Genomic DNA, 24,729 nt, shown 5'->3' with positions numbered 1-24,729 from the left:
CCCCGAACTTCCTGCCTGAGGGAAGGGCACAGAGGTGAGGAATCTGTATGCTGTTGAATCCTCAGCCAACTCAGCATGGATTATGGGAGCTGTGATGTAGGAACCTCTAGAGGGCCTCAGGCTTGCTGCTCCTGGTTTAACATGCTGAGGCAAACCATATGCACACTGTGTGGATGCTTTTTGGACAACTTTGTGTAGAGTTCCCATATTTACTGCCCTTTCATTGTGATTAAAAAGCAAAGTCCCTATGGCAGTGTTGTTCTGGCAGAGTTACTGGCTGACATGAAACAGACCAGCAGAGTGCAGTAGCAGCCTTTCTAGGAGTTGGTGCTTAAATCTCCTAACATGGCATTCTTCCTCCTACTTAGATGTGTGATCCATATCTCCATGGAGAGGAAACCAGTCACTTTCTAAGTTTAGACTTTTCCCCTGCTTAGTATTCCCTGCATGCCCTGCAGTGAAGGCATAGAGAATTGCAAAACTTGCTGATGCTCCTCTCAGAGGTCTAATGAGACTGGCCTCATGAACTGAAGGTAAGTGCCATTGTTCGGGGGGAAGGTAAGTTCCATTGTTTAGGGGGGAAACCCCAAACTTTGGTGATTACACTGAATGCATTGAAGACTCATGTCTTGAAACATCTGAGGAGGATAAGGGTCAGGGTCAACAAATGATGTGGTCTGGGATTGGGGGCCAAGTAGAGTCCCAAGGGCCAGATATTTGGCACCAGAGACAGAGGTTCTCCACACACCCACACCCACACACCCAATAGCCTTACAGAGCAATCCTAAGCATGTCTACTCAGAAGTGTCCCATTCCGTTCAGTACGTATAGGATTGCCGTCTTATACATCATTCATTTATTATTACAAATGTTGCAGGGTCATTGAAGAGGAGAGCATGTGCAAACTTCCCTTTCTCTACCAAGAAACCGCAGCCTGCTTCGAATGCAGAGTTGCGCTTTCCCAACAGATTTGATCCTCTGCTCACACTCCCCCCACAACTGCAATTCCTTTTCAAAATAAAGATCCATATAGATGCAAGTTCAGGTTTTTGTTGATGCAATCGTAGCTTCCTTACTGAAAAATAGATGTCGTTTAAATAACAATTCCCCACATATAAAGGTTATTTCCAGTCATCTGGGCACTAATTCCGATTTTTATCAGGTTGGTGGGCAAAAATCCTGATCTTATAAGGGCAAGTTGGGCAGAAACAGGTTTGACTTTCTCTGGGCAAATCCCTGCTTTGGACCTGCACCTGATAAATGCAAGGTCCAAGTGGACAATTGCTACTCTCATCACAAAATCCTAGTTAAGTTAACTCAGAAGTAGTTCAGATTTGCATATACATAGGACTGCAGCCTACAGTGCTTTCTGTTTTCTCTTCAGAGGGAATTCGAATCCATGCATTTCCTAAACACATACCAAATGGAGCAGACTGGGAGAGAGGTTAGGTGATGTTCCCATGTAACACGATCCGGAACTCATGGCAGTGAATGAACATCTCTGTATTAGGGCCATTTATTTTTATTAACAGCAGCAACAACATACCCTTTAAACATCTTTTCATTCAGACTATTCAAAGCATTTAGATTAGTAATTCGGTTCTTTCCTATGCATGACCGAAACTCATTTTTCTCCAAAATTAGGCAATCATAGCGAACACAAAGTGCAGATGATGTAAATTAATATTTGTACAGTATCAGATCATCTGGCATTAAATCAATCCAAAGCTATAAAGGTCAGGTGCTTGTTGAACACTATGGCTGGATTTCTTGCTCACAATTAAAACAGTAAGGCAAAACCTTGAATCATATTAGACTGATATTTAGTTTAACTCAGTACCAAAGGCCTTAGCCAACAGCCAGGGTCTCAGCAAAGATCCCTCTAACACCCATCTATACCCATTCTAATTAGAGATTAATGTTTGGTGTCTTCTAGATGCAAAGTGTATAATTAATAAATGATAATCATAATAATTATATATTATTTATACCCTGCCCAGCTGAATGGGTTTCCCCAGCCATTCCGGGCAGCTCCCAACAGAATATTAAAAACACAATAAAACATTAAAAACTTCCCTAAACAGGGCTGCCTTTAGATGTCTTCTAAAAGTCAGGTAGTTGTTTATTTCCTTGAAATCTGATGGGAGGGCATTCCACAGGGCAGGCGCCGCTATCAAGAAGGCCCTCTGCACTGGACCTCACCCCCTGGCTGAACGATGGGGTGGAGACGCTCCTTCAGGTATACTGGGCCGAGGCCATTTAGGGCTTTAAAGGTCTGTACCAACACTTTGAATTGTGCTCGGAAATGTACTGGGAGCCAATGTAGGTCTTTCAGGACCAGTGTTATATGGTCTCAGCAGCCACTCCCAGTCACCAGTCTAGCTGCCGCATTCTGGATTAGTTGCAGTTTCCGGGTCACCTTCAAAGGTAGCCCCACATATACTATATGAAAGCCAGCACAAACCATTCTATAACCAATGTGGTCTCCAAATCATTGGCGTCGCTGCATGCATCTCTTCACTTTCTCTCATATATCTGAATGGTTGTCATTATTACCTCCAGGGAAAAATATCTCTGTACTTGGAGACACTTTTGCAGCAATACAAAAGCTGCCCTGCAAATGGAAGGACCCTCCGCTGTCTGGGCGAGATGTGTAATGCACCTCTGTACACAAAGCACACAAATATGCACTAAGATGCCACCACACACACACACACACACACACACACACACACACACCTTGAAATTCCCAGTGTCTATTTGCAACATACAAACGGTTCCTCCATAAGCAACTTCCCTCCCCACATCAGGGACTTGAGTTGGTATTAGCTGAAAGAGAGCATTCCATTTCAGCATTAATTGGCTGGCTTGCTTGCTTGTTGACATTTATGGCACTCCATATGGCTCCAAGGGATCCCTTAGGGTGGCCAACAACATGCCATAGAGCAATAATAAAACCCATTAAAAAGTAATAACATTAATCAAGGTAAGCAAGGCAGGGGGAGGTGAACACGGCAATGCTAAAAACCAATAACAAAGCCCATGAAATAACCAAACCGATTTTGTATATTATTGATACAGTAAGAAAAACTAAGGATGCCCCAGAGGAGGGTGGAATAAAATGATGTTTACCAGTTTTCTTTAAAAGGGGGACAGAAGGGGGCCCATCAAACATCCTTGGGAGGAGAGATCCATAAGAAGGGTGGCGCCATGCAAACGGCCAGCCTAGTATCAGACAATGTCAGAAATCAGAGCAAGTCTCTAATGGCCGTATTGCAAGGATGAGGAACCTGTGGCTCTTCATGTGTTGGTTAGGGATGATGGGATTTGTAGTCCAGTAACATCTGGAAGGTCACAGCTTCTGCTCCTCTGTTGGGAGGAGGAATACCACACCTCTGTGGAAGGCCACAAAAAGTAACACTCTCACATTTTAGAGCTGGCAGTGTTTGCCGACTCCTGACGCAGCTCTGTCATAGCCATGTTTTCCAAAGGACTCACAGTTTGACCTCTCTGAGAGGCCCTCTTTGTACATTGTCTAAGGAAGGACATTCAGAACAGAATCAGTAAGAGTGAATTTGCAAACCCTCTTTCCAACCTACATAATTTTGGGAAAGAACACAGTCTAGTGAAATTTCAGCTCCCTTTATAGTGCCAAGTTCTTTCGGGTGGGGTTTGAAAACAACAGGGAGTTGTGAAGTTTTAATTTAAGGCCAAATACAGATTGTAGCATACAGAGAATAAATCAAAAACCAAGGACACCTTTCCCCTCTCTCTGATCAAAAAATACCACCTTTGATCTGAGTGGAAGACAAAGAGATGTATGAAACTGTAAACAAAGGTCTATGCCAATCCTAGACTTAACAACACTTCAAATAAGAAAAGCATCTAACTATACACTTTTTTGTGCCTTTGACACCTTGTTTTCTGGGCTTTTGTCACTGTGTCACCCGGGACAAACAGTGTCTCCATTTACTCTCTCTCTCCAAGAAGAGAATAAACCATTTTTGTCACTTAAGTACAAAAGCAAGTTGCTTGGTGAAACCACGATGTAGTATGGAAATCAATGTGACACACTTGCTATTTTTCCAGAACCAAACATATCCCCTTCCTCTTGAACTAAACTAGAATGAGGTAGGTAGCCGTGCTGGTCTGAAGCAGTAGAAATATATATATATATATATATATATATATATATATATATATATATATAATTTCTGTGTGTGTGTGTCTGTGTGTGTGTGTGTGTAATGTCCAGTAGCACCTAAGAGACCAACTAAGTTTGTTCTTGGTATGAGCTTTCGTGTGCATGCACACTTCTTCAGATACCTCTGAAGATACCTCATTCTAAACTAGAATGATTAATAAAACAAATATACAGCCAGGCTTTCTCGAAATGTTCACCTGTCTGATCCAATTAGGAGGGGGGAAAGTCGATTTAATCTGTGGTGTTAAGCAGTTACCATGTGTACTCAAATCTCCAAAATGCCAGGAAATTGAGGCATTTAAGGGTCTCGCGGCTGCGTGGGGATTTTAATCCCAATCTCCTCATACCCAATTCTGACCACTGTGCCATACTGAACCTCTTCCTACGTACCACGGTTCCCTATTGGCTACAGCTAATGCCAGTTAAAACTTGGGTGGTGCATTAAGAGCTCCCCTCCCTGCCTTAGTTAGATACACTAATGGATGCCATCCCTCTTTGAACAAGCCCCACTTCTGTGTTCAGTCTCCTGTGCCTGACTGGCCAAGGCTCCTACTTTGAAGGAGGAGCCTGTTGTTAAACATACAGGATCACTTTCACATGGCTGCCAAACACAGGGCTGCCGAGGTATATAGTGTTACGATATGAGAGCAACGCAGCTGCAAACTGGTAGCTTGTTTACATCACATGATGTGACTAGCTGTGGGAAAGAATCTTCCCGGAAGTTCACAGGCTTCAAAAGTCTTTGTGCAGTGTGTAATATGAGACCTTCCTGTTGCGTATGTGAAGGAAGTCTTTGTCTCTTGCTTGCTGAACACTGAACTGTTCGGACATGTTTTCTGTAGTGCTGCAAAGTCAGAAATAAACAAGATGTAAAGGACTTTCTGACTATCTCTTTTCTCTTGCCGGTATGCAAGGAGGGAGGGGGTGTGCATTTTCCATGCTGGGAAATGTCGCCTATCGAGATCTACCCTGGACTTGCGGGGATTGCAGCCAGGGAGGTCACCGGTAAACAAGACCGGGAGCCTGGGAGAGTTGCCAACCTCTCCCTAGGAGGCTTGTTTTCCAACATATAGCCCTGTGGTACATTGGTGCTGGGGGTGCCAGCATGGTTTGTAAAAGCAATCCTGCATCTCCCTCCCATAACTGCTGAATGGAGAGGGTATCTGGAGGCTATCAGTGGCTGCTAACCCTGATGGCTATGTCTTACTTCCACTGGCAGAGGTAATATGCTTTTGAACGCCAGTTGCTGAAAACCACAGGAAGGAGAGAGTGCTGTTGAGCTCTGGTCCTGCTACGGTGCTTCTCAGAGACATCTGGCTGGCCACTGTGCGAACAGGATAATGGCCCCCTGTCTTGATACTGTGGGGCTCTTTTTATAGCTTTTGGGGGGAGGAGGAAATGGATTCTAGGCCAAATTTAATTTGAAGCAAAGCCTCGATTCTGTTCTCTTACATAAAAGTAAAGGGACCTCTGACCGTTAGGTCCAGACACGGACGACTCTGGGGTTGCGGCGCTCATCTCTCTTTACTGGCTGAGGGAGCCGGCATACAGCTTCTGGGTCATGTGGCCAGCATGACTAAGCCACTTCTGGAGAACCAGAGCAGCCCACGGAAACGCTGTTTACCTTCCCGCCAGAGCAGTACCTATTTATCTACTTGTACTTTGACGTGCTTTTGTTTTTTTTTTTAAATAATTTTTATTAACTGGCCAATCACGTCAAATTAAATCACATCACATAAATTCCAAATTACAAAGCCAAATTTTTAAATTTTGTTGGGGGAACCCATACTTCAAGATCCAAAGGGGGATTCAAATCATCTTCTTATTACTGCGTTAGTGTCCAAATCAGTCCCAATCAGTCCAGACAAAGCTCATAATTCTATCCAGTCTTATCTTGGTGTTTCCACATCATATCTTGTTCATATAATTTCTCTTTTTCTTTTACGATCTCTTCTGTTAGTCTCCTTAAGCTGATAAGCAAGTATAATAATCCTGTGTGAATTTCCCGTTCTTCCAATTTAAGTCCAGATGGTTTCCATATATCTCCTTCGTAGATAACATCACTCTTTCCATCATAAATCAGGCATTTTTTCGCTCTTAAGTCCCACAGAGAAGTTAATCCACGATATGTAAACAACTCTATTTCTCTCTTTCTCCTCCCAGACCCAAGAGCTCCAACAATGCCTCCCAAGATGGCGACGGCATTTTTAACTGCGTCATTCCAAAGCTCTTAACTTTCCAGCTTCGTCTTGAAACATTGCTTTGGTTCGAAAGTTTATCTCCACACAGCCTTAAATCACAGCTTAAGTCCTTAAAGTTCTAACTCATTAGGGGAGGGGATTCTTGTTAGTCACATAAAAAGGGATAGGAAAGTTTTTATTTCCCCCTCCCCCCTCAGTCATTTGCAATACCGTATCTTGACGTATCTTCTCATATTTTGTTCTTGCCTTGTTATCAGAGATCTCTTCTGTCAGCAGTCTTTACTCCCCCTTTTTCCTTGAAGTATGTGCAATTTATCTCGTCCAAATTGTTTCTTTTGAAGATTCTTGCAAACTAGAGGCGCGGATCAGGGACGGCGTCCAGGAGTGCCGGAGTCCCACAGGAGGGCTTTGTGCCTAGTGCCCCCACCCCCACAAATTCGGGGGTGGTATAGGGCACAGCAGGCAAGGGCCGTCCCCCCCATAATCCTGGGGGGGTTAAGGAGGCTAATAACCCCCATCATAGCCTCCAAATTACCTCGTGTGGGTCGGAGAGATGTTATTGTCAGCCATCTTCCGATGCGCCACCTAGTGGCCCCCCGTACTTTGACGTGCTTTTGAACTGCTAGGTTGGCAGGAGCAGGAACCAAGCAATGGGAGCTCACCCCGTCACGGGGATTCAAACCACCAACCTTCTGATCGGCAAGTCGTAGGCTCTGTGGTTTAACCCACAGCGCCACCCACGTCCCTGTCCTCTTACATAAGGTGCATCTATTTTAGGAGTAGATCTCATGCTGAAAGAATGGTCACCCTCACAAGAAAGAGAGAGGATTAAAGAAGGCGCAGGTTTGCTCAAAATCGGCACATGCTGTGCCAAAATCCCAATGGAGCAGAAAAGATCATTTATGTATGTGACCACAGCTGCGTGGATGTCATTGGCCCAGAGATGGAAAGAAGATGAAGTCCCAACCAGAGAAGAATGGCAGATTAAGTTGATGGATTATGCCAAAATGGCAAAAATGACCAGAAGAATCAGAAATCAGGGAGACCAAAATCTTAATAAGAAATGGGGGAAATTTATAATTGATCTTAAAAATCATTGCAAATAGTTAAAACTGTTAGTAGGATTGGAATAACGCTTTCAGTTTAATGGTGAATTTTGGATATAATGGAGTTGTAAAAGATTTGGATTATTATAAAAGATGCAGGAGGAAATGACTAAGGGGAGGACCCACAAAGGGGAGGAGGGAAGTCCAGGAGATTTTTTGGCATCTTGTTTTTATAATGTATACTATATGTATATTGGATATGTGATTGTAAAACTTTAATTTGAAAAACCAAATAAATAAATTTATTTTAAAAAATTAAAAATAAAATCTGCCCATGCTGATTTATATGTGTGTGAGCAAAAAAAAAAATAATTTCTATAATTTTAAATAGAAACACAGTGTGTCTCTTGCCATAGTGGTAAAGGCTATGACCCGGAGACCTGGATGCTCTCTCTGTTTGTTTCCCAGGTGCACACAGTGTAGTGCAAGGTCTCTGCTTTCTCTCCATGTGGCTCTTTATCTTTAAGCCTCAGCGCCTCAGCTGGGCAGCCTTTCAAATACCAGGCTCTTGGAACTTTGCTGCACATTTTAAACAAGAGAGCTTATTGCCTGCTGAATTGTGCTTTTAAAGGTTGCTTCTGATCTGTGGATAACTTGAATTAAAGTCTTGTGATCCTGGTATTGTGCTTTGTGGCTACTGCTGTTAGCTGCTCTGGGTTCCAGCATGTAGAAGGATGGAATTTAAGAACAAGAAACAAAGAAAGGACAGCTGCAAATAGAGGACTTCCCCATGTAAAATCAAATGCACAGCCACCCTTGGAGGAAAGGAACACTCCCAAACATTTGGGCAATGTTGTGCAAATGCTTTTCCTCCATTTGTTGGCGCTGTCCCAGCTTCATCGCCGCTCTAAAATGGAAAAGGAGGTGTGTCAATGCCAACAAAAGACCAGGGCACTTTACAAAGGCCCTTCTCTGATGTTAAGACTGTCACTAGTTCTCAGGAGGGATTCAGACACACACCAGAACTTTTGGTTTGTACGGTTGAAGTGGGTTAAAACACACTGGCTGCATTCACTTGACAGTTTATTCCATTTTCATGAGGTTACCTCTTACATTATATTTGATTCACTTCTGGAACAATAGTGGAATATAGCACAAGTTCAGCTCTCATTCAGTGGCATACCAGGGGTTGCCAGCACCCAGGTCTGCATGGAGGGGTTGGGAGGGAGAGAAACGGATGGAGTACACATGCACAGTCAACTGCATAATGGTGTCCACATCACCCAGAAGATTGCAGCTGCAGAGATAAGAAAAGAAGAGTCGTTCCATTGTCTGGAGAGGTCGCTTCCTGGTTCGCATGGAGAATCGATTTTTAATGGAGCCCAGTGACGGAAGGGCACAGCTGTATTGAGGCAGCACTGGGTGTTGAAATTTTGCACCCCCTACCAATTTTCCGTCTGGGGCAACTGCTCCTGTTCCCTCCCATGCTACACCCCTGGTCTCATTTTCATATTATTTGCAAAGATAAATAGGTACCGCTCCGGCAGGAAGGTAAACGATGTTTCTGTGTGCTGCTCTGGTTCACCAGAAGTGGCTTAGTCATGCTGGCCACATGACCCGGAAGCTGTACGCCGGCTCCCTCGGCCAATAAAGCGAGATGAGCACCGCAACCCCAGAGTCGGCCACGACTGAACCTAATGGTCAGGAGTCCCTTTACCTTTACCCACCCACCCTGCCCTGGAAGCAAAAAACATGAAAATGAGCACACAGCTTGCACTATATTCCACTATAGTTCCATAAGTGTCTTTTAAGCTGTGCAAAAGCTCAAATATAATGCAGAACAGTTAGGACTTGGCTACATTAGCAAAGAAAATGTGTTTTATATGCGTTATAATGTAGCACCCTGCTTGTGGTTAACGCTTAGCTGGAATGAAATATTCAACGCAGCAATAGAGAAATTAAAATAATAATTTATTTGTCAGACAAATAAATGTGAGGCACAGTGGTATATGGTTACCAAGCTCTGGCCTGGCCTCCTGCCATTATGGCCAGCACTTATATTCCCTCAGCCCAGCCCCCTTGCTCCTCCTTTGGCTGCCTCTGTCCAATCAGCCTGGTTAAAATTCCTATTGGCTGTTTGCTAGAACCAATCATAAAAGATACACCCATTTCCTATTACCTTTTATGGGAGACAAAGAGCTATATTTCCTTCTATTTATAATTGGCAAACAAATAGCCATTAACCTCTACAAGGCACCTTAATTACCAGATAACCTTTTGCCCTAGACTAGGCGCCTTAACTAACATTTCACCTTTTGCCCTATTGCCCTATTCACTCCAAAACAGATGGTGGCTAATTTTATCTGAACAGATCTTTTGTTCATCTTCCCACACAGCATCTATGAAAGAGCTCCTTCTTTGGAGGTCATATGTCAGGAGTGCTCTGATGGTGTTTTTCCTGCTTGGCAGGGGTCTGGACTCAATGGCCCTCGTGGTCTATTCCAACTCTTCTATGATTCTATGAAATAAGAATCTAACATAAGAATTTAACATTTCTTACTTTCTAAATCCTTTGCATAATTACATTTAAGCCAATATATTTCATACATAACATATATAGATTTTTAGAAGCAAAGACCTTTTCTAAGTAAAAAAGGAACTTTATAAAAACAGTTTTGAAAGCAACCCCTTAAATCTACACCCCCCTTTCAAGCCAGCTGTTGTTTGTATTAGCTCTTGCCCTTTTAACCTTAGGAAGATGTGGCTCAAGTTTAATGGGAGGCACAATAATTATTACTATTTAATTGTGTTTTTGCAACCTTGATTGTATTCTATAATTTGTATGGTCAGTGTGACCTTTTGCTCCCAGCCTGTTTTATGACCGCAATAAACCAAAGGGGCCTCTGACAAAGACCTTGCCTGCTGGTTTCCTGTCTCGAAAGAAACATTTGTGAATTTAAGCTCATTTTTAGAATACAGGAATCTGATCAAAATATAAGCCTTGATTAAAATGCAGGCTATGATCAGATGCCTCAATAACACAGCGGCAACAGATGGCGCTGTGGAGTCCTGTCTTTTGCCAACATGATTTCCCATAATGAAGTTTACAGTGTGTTTTCCTGAAACACTTTTTACGTGTCTAGATCCAGCCTTAGAGGAAAGCTGTGAAAAGAGAATAAACTGCCTTGTGAACGTAGTCTCAGTTGTCCTAACATAGCACATCTGCTTTAAGAACAAAAACAAAATGGACTTTGTGTAGTTAAGAAACTGACAGAGAAAAGCACCCAAAAGCATGGGATGGAGAAATGATTCATGGGGGAGTCCAAGTGGCCAAGATACTGGGAAATTTTGGAAAAGGAAGGGGACAAACTGAGATTGCAGAGCTTTGAGAAATTAAAAGGGAAGGTGAGAGATTGGTTGCACTATCATCAAATAAATGAAGCGTTTAAACTGGACAGTAAAATTGGCTTCCAGGTGGAAAAATCAAAATTGGAGACAGAACTGTTAGAACCCAGTACTAAGAATTTGTCAAAAATGTACAATTTGCTGCTGAAATGGAATACACAAGATGAAACGGTTAAATCAGCCATGATTAAATGGGCTCAGGACATTGGTCATAATATTTTGTTTGCTGATTGGGAAAAGTTGTGGACCACCGGGATGAAATTTACGGCATGTAATGCCTTAAGAGAAAATATTATGAAAATGATATATAGGTGGTACATAACCCCAGTCAAGCTTGCAAAGATTTACCATTTGCCTGATAATAAATGCTGGAAATGTAAAGAAACTGAAGGTACATTTTTTCATCTTTGGTGGACTTGCCCGAAGATTAAGGCATTCTGGGAAATGATCTATAATGAACTTAAAAAGGTATTTAAATATACTTTCCCCAAGAAACCAGAGGCCTTTCTCTTGGGTATTGTCGGCCAAGGGGTGTTAAAGACGGATATAACCTTCTTTATGTATGCTACAACAGCAGCTAGAATACTCATTGCGAAGTACTGGAAGACGCAAGAGCTACCCACACTGGAAGAATGGCAGATGAAGGTGATAGACTACATGGGCTTGGCAGAAATGACGAGCAGAATCCGAAACCAGGGAAGAGAAGCAGCGCAAGAAGAATGGAAAAAATTCAAGGACTATTTAAAGAAATATCACAAAGTTAATGAAAGTTAGAATGATGTTGGACTGGAAAGTAAATGGTTACTATTAGCAATGGTTAAGACAAGGAGAATAAGGAAGACCAGTTTAAATCTAAATTAAAATAAGGGAAGATTTGCTGAGTAATCGATAAGAATTTGGAATACAGAAAAGGGAGGCATGAGGAAGTCGGGGAAGAAAGGTACAAGAAATTAGGATATGAAATGGTACATGTTTTTTTTGTTTTGTTTTTGTCTTTGTATGTTTATGTATGTTATGTCTATATGGAAAAAATTCTTGAATAAAAATATTATAAAAAAAAAAAAGAGAAATGATTCATGGGAAGACGTTTAAGCACCCCACTAGCAAATCTGGATGAGTGCTCATTGCCTTATAACTGCCAGCAAACAAATCAGAACGAAAGCTCACTAAAGACTGGGCAACTAGCATTTAAGCTTTGCACAAGTAACTCAGGATGAGTGCTAACTAAACATGTTGTCATGTGGAGAAGCCTTAACACATATGGTTGTGCATCATGACCAGGTTATGTGAGAATGCAGGATCTCACCCAGTGGTGAAGCTGCATGCTCCACTACCAGGGGCGGAGAGCAGGCGGGGGTGTGGCTGGTGGCCCCCGTGGGCGTGGTGCACATTCCGGGGGGGGCATGGTGTGCATCCCATGGCGTGGTGCGTGTTCTGGGGCCGTGGCGCGCTGCCTGTGGGGGTATGGCGCCTGGCGTGCGCGGGGTGTGCAGCGCATGTCCTCCTACCTGAATAGTGGTGCCGGAGACGGTCCACTCCCTCCGCACTCCCGTTCCTCTCCCAGTGATCTCACCCCATGCGGAAAAATTTGTTAGATCTGTTCATGCATAACTGTCTCTGGATCAAGGTAATGGCCGAGCAGTATACATATCGTAAATCATTTCGCTTTGTTATTTTTAGAGTGTTCAGAAACTGATAAATGTTAATAAATGGATGAGTTTGACTAACACTTGATGAACACGTAAGGCTCTTATATTTTATTTTTCTTTAGAGGAACTGTGCATCACAATTTTCACTTTGGGAGATTTTCTTCTTCCTCCGTTACTTCTGAAAGATAATAAGCTTTTATCAACTTTTTTAAAACCATGAAAAAACAGTTTCAAAACTCACCTAGTCAAACTGGTTTTCAGTGAAGCCATTTATCATCTTAGCACTCAGTAAATTGGACTGGATCTCTTAGCAGAAGTTGAGCTTTCATCACATTGGAAAAGGGGAAGAAGGCAACCCCCAAGTGTTCCAGAAGATCAAAGCCTACATCCTTTGCTTCCGCTATCCAGCCTACAGCCATTTAATGCTATGATCATATCAGTTCCTGAGTTTCACTAACTTCAGATACCTGCTTCATTTTGACTGCTGACCACAGGATATCATACAGACGAGAGTGATGGAGCAGAATTCAACATACCTGGTAATAACCGTACATCCAAGGACATTTCCCCCCCCAAAAGTCTATCAGTAGTAATGCAATGCATCTCTCATAGTGTGCAGGTGACCTGGGTGCTGGATTGGGTCTGCTGTGGTCCCTCTGCTACAAGGCCCCTCCTCTCCCATCTTCGTGTTCATTGTTTTCATTAGTTCCATGATAAAAGCAAATTCCTAGTACAGTGGTACCTCGGGTTACATACGCTTCAGGTTACATATGCTTCAGGTTACAGACTCCGCTAAGCCAGAAATAGTGCTTCAGGTTAAGAACTTTGCTTCAGGATGAGAACAGAAATCGTGCTCCGGCGGCGCGGCGGCAGCAGGAGGCCCCATTAGCTAAAGTGGTGCTTCAGGTTAAGAACAGTTTCAGGTTAAGTATGGACCTCCGGAACGAATTAAGTGCTTAACCCGAGGTACCACTGTATTTGTCCTGTTCCATTTCTCAGCTACAAACAGCTAAGGGCAGCCTCCCAGTATGTGTTTAATAGTGGCTTGTTATGAAAAATGAGAGGATCAATGAAACCAGCATCCCATCTCAATGGGAGAACTGGCACTCGCAAAGGGAAGCCGAGAGGCCCCTGGAAATTCCAGAGACCTCAAGAAATAAGAATTAGAAAATGGAACAATCAATATATGTTCATTTCAAAACACACTGCTTTAAAATTAAGAAAGCAAGAGTAGCTTCCTAGACTTCAAATGAGAAAGTGAAATCCACCTAAAAACCATCAAAGGCCATTCCTGCAGGTGTTTTATATCTGTTTATGAAGAGATAGATGATAGATAGATAGATAGATAGATAGATAGATAGACAGACAGATAGATATGGAAGATAGAAGCTTGCTGGGGACATCTAAAGCAAATGCCAAACCATTATTTTCTGTCTGGTAACAAAGGGATAACCCGTTTTTTATTCCGCTGACACAGAAAGGGAACTCTTGTGACACGTTCTCTTAATGAAGAGCTCTGTTACTGCAATGATCCTTAGATCTCTACCGAATGTCTTTGCCATCTCAAGATATTCCACAAATGAGAGAACATGGAAAGCTAGTCAATAGCAGCAAAGCTTGCAGTCCTTATCAGCACTGTGGTGAATGAATTGGCATTTGTACTGTAGCCCAGCCATTATGCTTATATTGAGGGTGAAATCTGATATAGGACGTAGAAATACCGTTTCTGTCCACCCTGAGCACAGCTGAAAAAATGAACGTGACCAAAACTTTTATTTTATGAAGGTTATATGGAAAGGAACTTTGAGTACCAAAACGCAAAGCAAAAATCATTCTAGTGCTTGAGAACCACTTCACATATGCCTAGAGATGTAAAAATTCCGGAAATTTTGAAGCCGTGAGGGGGGGGGACCCCATTTTTCTGGCTTTTTTCCAGGCCTTCCCATCTCTCATCCAGCCACTGAAGCAGTCCTCCATAGCTTCCAACAATTCTCCCTTGAAAATAGGGACATCCTATTCTATTATTATTATTATTATTATTATTATTATTATTATTATTATTAATTATTATTATTATTATCCTGCCCATCTGTCTGGGTTGCCCCAGCCACTTTGGGCAGCTTTCAACAAAGATAAAAACATAACAAAATATTAAACATTAAAAACCTTCCCTATACAGGGCTACCTTCAGATGTCTTCTAAAGTTTGTATACTACTCTCTTTGGCTCAGGGGTTGCATAACTTCATACCCTCCAACATTTCTCCGATGAAAATAGGGCTGTTCTAAGAAAAGCAGGATATTCTGGGATCAAATCAGAAACTGGGACAGCTTCTGTAAATCCGGGACTGTCCCTGGAAAATAGGGACACTTGGAGGGTCTGGTCTTCTATGTACCACTAATCAACTTCATCTACTAAATAGGTAACAGGAGCAATCGAAACCTCCTAAACCAGGCTGGGTGGGTGTGTTGCATTAAGCAGAACCTTCCCTCAACCCAGCTCTCCCATGGCTAAGCTGGCATATGCATGTTGAGGGATCTCCACAGCAGCCAGTGGAAGACTCTGAAATGGGGCATTCTGAGGGCAGGGATTGGCTGAGCTAGCCTGGAATCTATCGGATTCCACAGCACTTTCACTACTGTCATGTTATGGCATGGGGCTTGATCTGGGCCCAGTTGCTGCACCAGCTCCAGGCTGCTGGATGTGGCAGGGCTGTACATGTGGCAGTGGGCACTGTTAGAATTCCTGCTCCATGATTGCAGTCATGGGATTTTTGTCTATCACATGACGGTGTATGTTTTGACTCCACAAACTGTGGGAAGTGACGGAGACAGGGTGTTTGTGTTACTGTGTTCCGTGAAGTGGCACTATTGTCCTTTCTCTTTGCTGTCTGATGCTAGAGAGAAAGGGAGCCATGTTGCAGTGCTCCGTGTGTGTTTATATGTAAATAAAGTAGATTAGCCAAAATGCTGAGTTGTTGAGGTCTGTCACACAAGCTGCGAAGACTCTGCAGATCCCTAAGTGTGCCGATGTCTGTTGGCATCAGTTGCTGTGATGTTCGGGCAGAAGAAAGGTTTTGAAGCTCCCGAACGATCAACCAGGAGGGAGGGAACATGTCAGTTGGGCATGTGTCTCTACCAGGGTCCTATCTGAGTGTAGGACGAGCTCCTAACAGGCACATCACTTTGTGCATCCCCACTGGCAGGGAAAGAGGGCTTGGGTTGCAGTCCTGCTCTGCACATAAACAAGTGCCACAGCTTGATATATTCTGACCTTCAACATCATGTGCTCAAGAACTTCAAGGTGAAGATTACTTATTCCCAGGACATCATCTGAAGGCGCATGATGCGTCAACCTTGCTGTGGTCAAGGAGGTCTGGGTCTCTTCAGTGCCTGGGTGGAAGGCTGCCTGCCGACCACCTTGAGTTCCCTCACAGAAGATACGCTGGCTACAAATGCAATAATTTAATATTGCCAGAATGGTTTTCAAAATCTTCATGGCTATAACAAAGAAGGGTCGCTCTGCCTTTCATTACACTGGGTATCGTTATGGCTGTGCAACAGCTTTTCCCAACGGCATCCTAAATAAAAACGCAACGTATCCCAGAAAAAGTCTGGAATAGGAAAAGAGCAAAGAACAAAGTTGAACTTTGCCCTCCACCGCCTGACTTAATTAAGCAACTGCAGTAGCTGTGCACACAAACAAAAATCAGCAGCTTTTTCCCATTTCCCCTTAGCCTTCCAAGCGAATTTGGCATGGATTTTGCAGGTGGCAGAGGCAAGTTTATCAGAAGGCATAAGGGAATTGTTTCTATTTTCTCCTGGCGCTTTTCTCTCTTTTTTTGCATATGTTTTGAAAAGTGACTGGTGAATCGATCAAAAAGCACCCAAAGGGAATAGGAACGGTTTCATTTTGGCAGTAATTAACTGATTATCATTTTAGGGCCCGATTCCCTCTGACAGCTGAGTCCTGCAGGGCATTCTCCAGTGGTTTAGGAGAAGTAACGGATGATATAACCAGTCTTGAACTTAATGCAAGAAAAAGTGATTTTCTTATATTGTAATGGCAGATGGCAGAAATAACAGAAAGGTAGATGGGAGAGGATCCAGAAACAATCAGGTCACAAGCAATCTAACCCTTGCGGCACATATTCTAAAGTTGGCAGCCACTATTTGGCTGCCTAATGCGGCAATTGCTCCTTGTGGAGGTTGTAGCATGGAAAGTGCCACTCACCTGCAGGATATTCTGGCAGTAGGCATGGAGACTCATTGTGACATGGTTAATTGGTCTGACTCTACACTTAATGGCTCCACACTCTTCATAGTTTTAATGGTTCTACACTTCTTCTGTTGCCCTCTTTTTTCTATATCCAAATCATTTTGGGACTATTGGCCGGAGTATCTGCAAAGCCCAGCCAGACACCACCCATCCATGTTGATCTTTGGATCCACTTGGACAGGACAGAGTAAAAGAGGGCTTCCTATTTCAGCTATGTCTTGCTTGAACAACAAGGTCTTCCTTTACTGAATAGCCCAGGGGTGGGGAAGTGGATCTGACCACTTGCCAGTCCATTACCTGATTTCACCATCAGGTGGAGTGCTGGCAATCAGCTGGTGAGTGGGACTTCAAAGCACAGCACAAGGTTCTTTGCAGAGTGCTTTGAAGTCCTGCTAGTCAGCTGATCGTCGGCGCTTCGGAAGCCCATCGGTTCTGAAACACCACCAATCAACTGATCTAAGGGGCTTCAGAAGCACTGCATGTGAAGTGCTGACAACCAGCCAACCAGCAGTGCTTCAGAAGCCTCTTTTTGGCCCAGCCCAGCCACCGTTGTACTTTTTTTACATGTCATATACAGCATGCCGGCATGATTTGGCCAAAATTGCCTGATGGTCCAAATTAGGCCCATGGACTGGAGGTAATCTTCACCCCTGATGTAGCCTTTGTTCTTTGGTCCTGATTTCCAGCCTGCTTCATGATCCTTGTTAAGTTGTGGGTGAACATATCAGACGACACAGCGATTCTTCAAACAGCTCTTGTTTATTCACAGGCCAGAACAGAACTGAACTGAAGGGTTCAGCCAGCCTGCTTATATAGAGCTCCACTAGAACGCAACAGTAACCATTTTCTGTAACTATCCAATCACTGAACGTCACTTTCGATCCCTTATTTGCCAATGTGGACCTGAACTATCTACAGTATCCCCCTGCTGGCCCAGGGTGAGAACTTCAGTACATAACAATCCTGCCTTACAGTTTGCTCCTTCTGCCCTGGTTTTTAAGTCATAAAATCTGGTTTGTTCCTCAATTCATCCTCCTGTGTCTTGTCCTTTGGTTTTGATTTACTCTAGCTTTGTTGCCCAGCATTTGGTTCTGGTCTCTAAGGACATCTCAAACTTTTGCCCACATCCCAGCCTTGGCGATCAGTTATCCTAACCAGCACAGCACACAGGCCCAATCCAAACCCATAATCCAAGTGGTAATTTTCAAGCATTGCTTCCATCCGCATGCATTTCTATAGGTAATGTCAGCTCCTACCACCCCTCCTGTCAGCCTTTACAATGCTCATTAATCATGAAGCTCAGATAACTAGGCTCTCTTCTATGGCGTGGTGCCCCTGGGAATGTGATGCTGAACTACTGCTCTGACCTTGGCTTGAAAGCTGTTTAGGGCAAGAGCCAAGGTGGAAGGAAGCTAACAGAGCAATGTGTTACTTTGGGCAGGAGTCAGCATTAAAGAACACCATGACTGTGTTGCTCAGTTACCTTTACATGTCATGTCTCTCCCATCTAAGTAGACAGTATTGTGCCTTAAGCAGGTTGGAGCAAATTTATTCTGAGAACTCAAATTCACACACCAGAAAATCTATGAATTTCACTGGGGAACCTTTCTCTGTCCAAAGTCCGCATACGTTTGCAGGCAACCCTTCTTGGCATGATGGTATATAATTTTTTGATGGAATCTAGTAACAATGAAAAACAAGCAATATATATTTACTTATATCCAAACCAAAAGAATACAAACACGACGTATACTGACAAAATATCAACCATCTAAACCTGATATAGCGCACACAAGTTGTTGTTGTTGTTGTTGATGATGATGATGATGATGATTTTATATTCTACCTTTTTCTCTGACATGACTCAAGCCGGCTTACAGATTAAAAACAAGAATCATTAAAAACATAGAAAAAAGCATCATTAAAAAAATAATTAAACATCAATAGAATTAGAACTATATACACATATAAAATCTGTTTAAAACACACAAATAATTACAATACCAGCAAATACAAAATGAAAACAAAAAAACAATAAAATGGTGGCTCCCCTTTACTTTTCATATTTGTTTGTTTGTTTGTTAATTAAATTTGTACACTGCTCTATACCCATAGATCTCAGGGTGATTCACAACATAACAACACAATAAATAAGAAAAAAGAAAATACATAAGAAAAACAAAAACAACCGCAACATTCCCTGCTTCCGCAAGACATTTTAAAAGGGCATCGGGTGTCAATCAGCCAAAGACCATACCAGTCAGATCAGAGCTATAATTAGGAAACGCTGGCATTTAGTGTAGAACCATGCCTAGCATTGGTGGGTGGAGAATTGAGAGGTAATTTTCTAAATAATAATAATAATAATACAGTTATACCTCGGGTTACAGACGCTTCAGGTTGTGTTTTGTTGGGTTACCTACCTGCCGAAACCCGGAAGTACCGGAACGGGTTATTTACGCTTTGCACATGCGCAGAAGCACCGAATTGCAACCCGTGCATGTGCAGACACGCCGCTGCAGGTTGGGAACGCTGTGGGTTGCAACCTGCATCCCGCACAGATTATGTTCGCAACCCGAGCGTCCACTGTAATAATAATAATATGTATACCCTTCCCATCTGGCTGGGTATGATAGGAATTGCAATGTTGGTGGTGATTGTTGATCTGAAGGAGAATTTGTCTAGACTGGCTTTTCAGTCAATGGTCTAAAATGTGTTCAAAGAGCACAAAGCGTTGATCTCTGAACCACAATGGAGCGACATGGCTTACATCGACTATAAGGCAGTGGCTTTTCATGCTTGCCGTTTGAAATAAAGAAAACTTTTGATGATACAAGTTATGGCTTGATCAATATTAGCACTCTCAACTGATGGTAATTGCACTCTGATTGATATTAGAATTACTAACCAAAAGGCTTCAGATAGATTAAAATTAATCAGGACATGTATTCTTTTTCTTCACAAAGGGGGGGGGAGGGAGAAACGAGGCCTGGGAAACCCTTGCAGCCTTCCAGTGGATGAAATATGAATGCACAGGATATATTTTCTGTCTAAAGCTGTGTGGTCAGAAGATGGCAATTATCGAGATATGTGCAGAGCAAAGTAACAGTCAGTGAATCATAAGGACATTTCCCACAACTGAATTATATCCTGCTCCAGGACACAGCGAAGTATTGGAGACAAAGCTGAACAAACTATCTTTTTATATAATAATAGATTGGATCATAAAATCCGAAGAGTGTCAGTATCTTTAAACGCCCTGTGGCCTTTTCTCCAAACTTCGGAGCAGTATCTCGGAATCAGTAATGGAAGTTGTGCTGAACAACCGAGGAGAGGGAGGGAGGGGGATTCGTATCGCTGCACTTTAGGCACCCTCCTGAACGGAACCAATGGCGGATGGTTCACTGACCCACCAACCTCAGCTTCCCCTCAGCTAGTGCCCTACTTGCCAGCCTTCTTACATATAGTAAGTCAGGGGGTGAAGGGTGCAGGAAGTGCCTGCCACTGGTTCTGTCATTACCTACTGTTGATCTCACTGAATTCTGCCCTACCAATCCCAATGCACACCCTCCAAGTTGTTGGAAAAACACCTGGGAAGGCCACCACCTTCCCCCCAAGACACAGGGGCATCTTTCCGGTGGCCACCCTCTGGCTGTAAATCTCCCTCAGTCCAGAGAGACCGGTGATAAGAGATCCCTCCCTCCTGAGAGGAGCACGCTCATCTCCTCGCATCTCATAGCAGAAGAAGAGTTCATCAGTATCTCTAAAACTACTTTTAAAAGGTAAAGGGACCCCTGACAATTCGGTCCAGTCGTGGTCGACTCTGGGGTTGTGGCGCTCATCTCGCTTTATTGGCCGAGGGAGCCGGCGTACAGCTTCCGGGTCATGTGGCCAGCATGACTAAGCCGCTTCTGGTGAACCAGAGCAGCGCACAGAAACACCGTTTACCTTCCCGCCTTAGCAGTACTTATTTATCTACTTGCACTTTGACGTGCTTTCGAACTGCTAGGTTGGCAGGAGCAGGGACCAAGCAACGGGAGCTCACCCCGTCACGGGGATTTGAACTTCTGATCGGCAAGTCCCAGGCTCTGTGGTTTAACCCACAGTGCCACCTGCATCCCTTTATTAACAGTCTTTATATACTTATATATATATATACTTTATTAACAGTCTATATACAAAGAATACACCAGCATGACTGCTCTCTCAGCATCAGTACAGAACAGCCTAACACACAGAAGTGAAACTAAACTCACCAGCAATACTCCAACAGTTCTGAGACTTCCTGTCTCATGCTCTCAGGCACTCACATGATATAAACAACATAGTGCTATCTGCTGAGCAAGCTTGGGTGGATAAAAATCCTAACAAGTGTCCCTATTTTCCTGGGGAAATCCTGTCCTGGTTTCTGATTTGATTCCAGAATGTCCCACTTATGCTTAGGAAGTCTCTTAGGAAGAGAAATGTTGGAGGGTATGGTGTTATGCAACCCCAAGCCAAGGAGATAAGTAACTATACAACTTTCAGAAGACAGGCAGTCCTACAAAATGAAGTTTTTTAAAAAAAATAAAATAAAAAATAATGTTTTATTATGTTTTTATATAAGTTGGAAGCCGCCCAGATGGAATATAAATAATAAAATTATTATTATTATTATTATTATTATTATTATTATTATTATTATTATTGAATAGGATGTCCCCATTTCCATCGGAGAAATGTTGGAGGGTATGCCAATGGGCACCAGCCACCACTGAACAGAACTATCTATGACAACTGGGCCAGCTGGGAAATACTTCATCTACATTAAATTAGTTTTCCTAGAAAGTGAGGCCACCGGAAGAGCTGTCTCGGATCAGACAAAGGGTCCCAAGTCCAACATTCTGTTTCCCACGGTATCTGACCACATGCCTCTTGGAAGCCCAAAAGCAAGGCATGGAGGCAATAATCCTCTCCTATTATTTTTCTCCAGCAACTGGAGGCCTGCAAATGGCTATCATGACTAATGGTCACTCGTTGACTTTTTCTCTATGGGTCACCTCAAGAGAAGGAAGAGGTGCCACCATGACCCGCCAGGGACTTCTCTTCCTTTTCTTTCTCCATGGAGTTGGTAAGTGGAGCAAACAGGGAGGCACTCCCTATTATTATAGAACACAGTACGCAATAGCAGAATGTTAAATATATTCTATTCCTCTGGTAAATGCTCTCAGCTGCTTGTGATTCTGAAAGTTTCCCCACACTAAAATGAATCAACAAGCTTCCCAATTTGAAGGTAAAGCGAGCACTGAAAGAGGCAAACGCAGAATCGCAAAGAATATTTAAAGGCCTTTCCTAGGGTTTCAGCACAACTCAATATCGTCCCCTATCAAATTGTGTTAATTAATGACATTAACTCAACTGAGATTTATTACTCCCCAACCAAGAGATGTATAATTAATACTCCTTGCCTATATATAGCTCTTTGTCACTACATTTAGGAATAGAAGCCTCATTTATTCTAAGGTTATAATGAAAAAAATTGACTCGTGCAATTTTAATTGCTGTAATATTTTTCCCGATTTTTGCAGAGTTTCTTGGAATTTGTTGGAGCCACTAGCTCCTCAGAAACCTTTCTACAACGTTCATTTAGCTCCTGTCATTTCTTACACTAAATACAGCGGGGGCTTGATGGCTTATTTGATACCTGCATCAATCTTAATTTATTTCCATAATTTCCTCTGACAAATCTGTTGATGCCATTGACATCCTCTGCGGCAATCATTCTCACAGACTCAAGGTTATTTTGACATTTCCCATGCCCATAACTCACACATCTAGGACGTAGCCCAATTCTGCTGTCTTTTACCCTTCATCATGTTCAATACCTGTCCTTTACTTACCAGCCTGTAGGCTGATAGTCTTCATTATATCCTGCTTTGACTAATGTAGCATATTGCTTTCTCCCTTTGCAGGCCTGTGTACCGTGCCACTCCACATCAAATATATTGCAGCCAAAGCATTCATCTTCCTGGTTCAATCCATTTGTCATTTTGCCCTGTCCTTTACATCTACGAAAGCCTGCATTTACCAGGTGACAATAGTTAAGATTCATGGAATCATACAATTGGAAAGATCATAAGCCCCAAAAGGGATGCATGCATACATTATTTATTTTTAGAATATTTACCCCACTTTTTGACTTTAAAATAAGGTGGCCATATGACCAACTTTAGGGACGCGGGTGGTGCTGTGGTGTAAACCACTGAGCCTAGGGCTTGCCGATCAGAAGGTCGGTGGTTCAAATCCCCGCGACGGGGTGAGCTCCCGTTGTTCGGTCCCTGCTCCTGCCAACCTAGCAGTTCAAAAGCACGTCAAAATGCAAGTAAATAAATAGGTACCGCTCTGGCGGGAAGGTAAACGGTGTTTCCGTGCACTGCTCTGATTCGCCAGAAGCGGCTTAGTCATGCTGGCCACATGACCCGGAAGCTGTCTGCGGACAAACACCGGCTCCTTCGGCCTATAGAGCGAGATGAGCGCCGCAACCCCAGAGTCTTCTGCAACTGAACCCAACGGTCAGGGCTACCTTTACCTTTACTATGACCAACTTTATGGAGGAGACCCCTCTGTTTGAAGGTCTGTCCCATCCAAGTCTACCTAAAGATAAGGGAGACAGCAAGAGGGGCCTTAAAGTTGCCCATGAATGGTGAACAACGCCTAGATTGCAGACTGAGCAGGCATACAGGTCATCATTGTCTTCCCCAGTATGGTGATATGTATTGTATTTCTATTTGAATTGAGTATACACTTAATTCAAACAGAAATACAATACATATCATAGAGTTGGAAGGGACCTTGAGGATCACCTATGTCCAACCCCCCGTAATGCAGGGATATGCAGCTGTCCCATATGGGGATCAAACCTGCAACATTTGTGTTATAAGCACCATGTTCTAACCAACTGAGTGTCATCCTTCCTGAATTTGCATCTATACATATAAATTAGTGTGTGCACATTTTATGGAAATCTGTGTCCTTTCTGGGTGTGTGAAGCATATCCTCTTTTTCAGTATTATATACATGTCCACACTACCTCCAAGGCCCTACAGGTGGCTGATAAAAGTCACATCCAACTCGGATCTGCACTGCTTTCTTCAACCACCAACAAAGAGCCATTGGCCGTAGACAGACCAGTGGAAGATTCCTTGATGTGTTGCCTGATCTTCTGATGCCAATTGAAGGGGGCCTCCGAGGAAGCCAGGTGTAAAGGCTGCCAATGATGACCATTCAGAATGGCAGATGGTCCTAGCCAGGCTAGCGGATGAGGCATTGCTGTCTTGCCTTTCTCTCTGGTCCTGAACATGTAGGAAACCAAAAGGACTATTTCCAACAGGAGACTTTGCAGTTGACTGGGGTGACCTAAAAAAGAAAGAAAGAAAAAGGCAGCAATTGAAATGTACTTTGTGAAATGAACGTTACCAGAAGACATGTTCCCAATCATTTTTTGCCAGCATTTCTAATTAAAAATAGTGAGTCATGTTTGATGTAAATGTGCTCCTTCGAATGTAATTTTACTGACATTGGATATGATGAAAAGGAAAAGAAGCCCATTAAATGAAAAGCTAAAGCTATTATTCTCCTGCCTGCTGTCTAAATCCCAAATGAATTACCGTATCTCAAGGAGTCATGAAACATGGAAAACACAAGTCTGCAACGCTGCTGGTTTGCAGTGACTCTCATGCTTTGGGCCTCTGTAGCTAAGAAAACTGGGATGGGAATTATTGAACAATAAAGTCATCATTTAAGAACTTTGCCTCCAGTGACCGGTACTCATATTTGCATGATCAGAAAGCGCTGATGGCTATTTCATCCAGCGAAGCTCTCAAAAGACACAAGCTGTTATCTTGAAATGAACATTTTCAATGTCCCTCGCTGTTGAACTTACAAGATAGCTCTGGGAAAGGTGCCACA

General features: G+C 43.0%; 1 long non-coding RNA gene across 1 annotated transcript; it reads left to right on the top strand.

Moving 5' to 3' along the window:
* The first annotated feature begins 438 nt into the window (after positions 1-438).
* On the top strand, positions 439-24,566 carry LOC310759807. Its single transcript, XR_014546509.1, has 4 exons — positions 439-533; positions 21,755-21,892; positions 22,734-22,852; positions 23,829-24,566. It is a non-coding gene; the product is annotated as an uncharacterized lncRNA (long non-coding RNA).
* The last annotated feature ends 163 nt before the right edge of the window (positions 24,567-24,729 follow it).

This window comes from Podarcis filfolensis (genome assembly GCF_964270895.1).
Source record: "Podarcis filfolensis genome assembly, chromosome: 3".
Lineage (NCBI taxonomy): Eukaryota > Metazoa > Chordata > Lepidosauria > Squamata > Lacertidae > Podarcis > Podarcis filfolensis.
The sequence above is the reverse complement of the archived record's forward strand: the minus strand, read 5'-3'. Positions and strand labels throughout refer to the sequence as shown.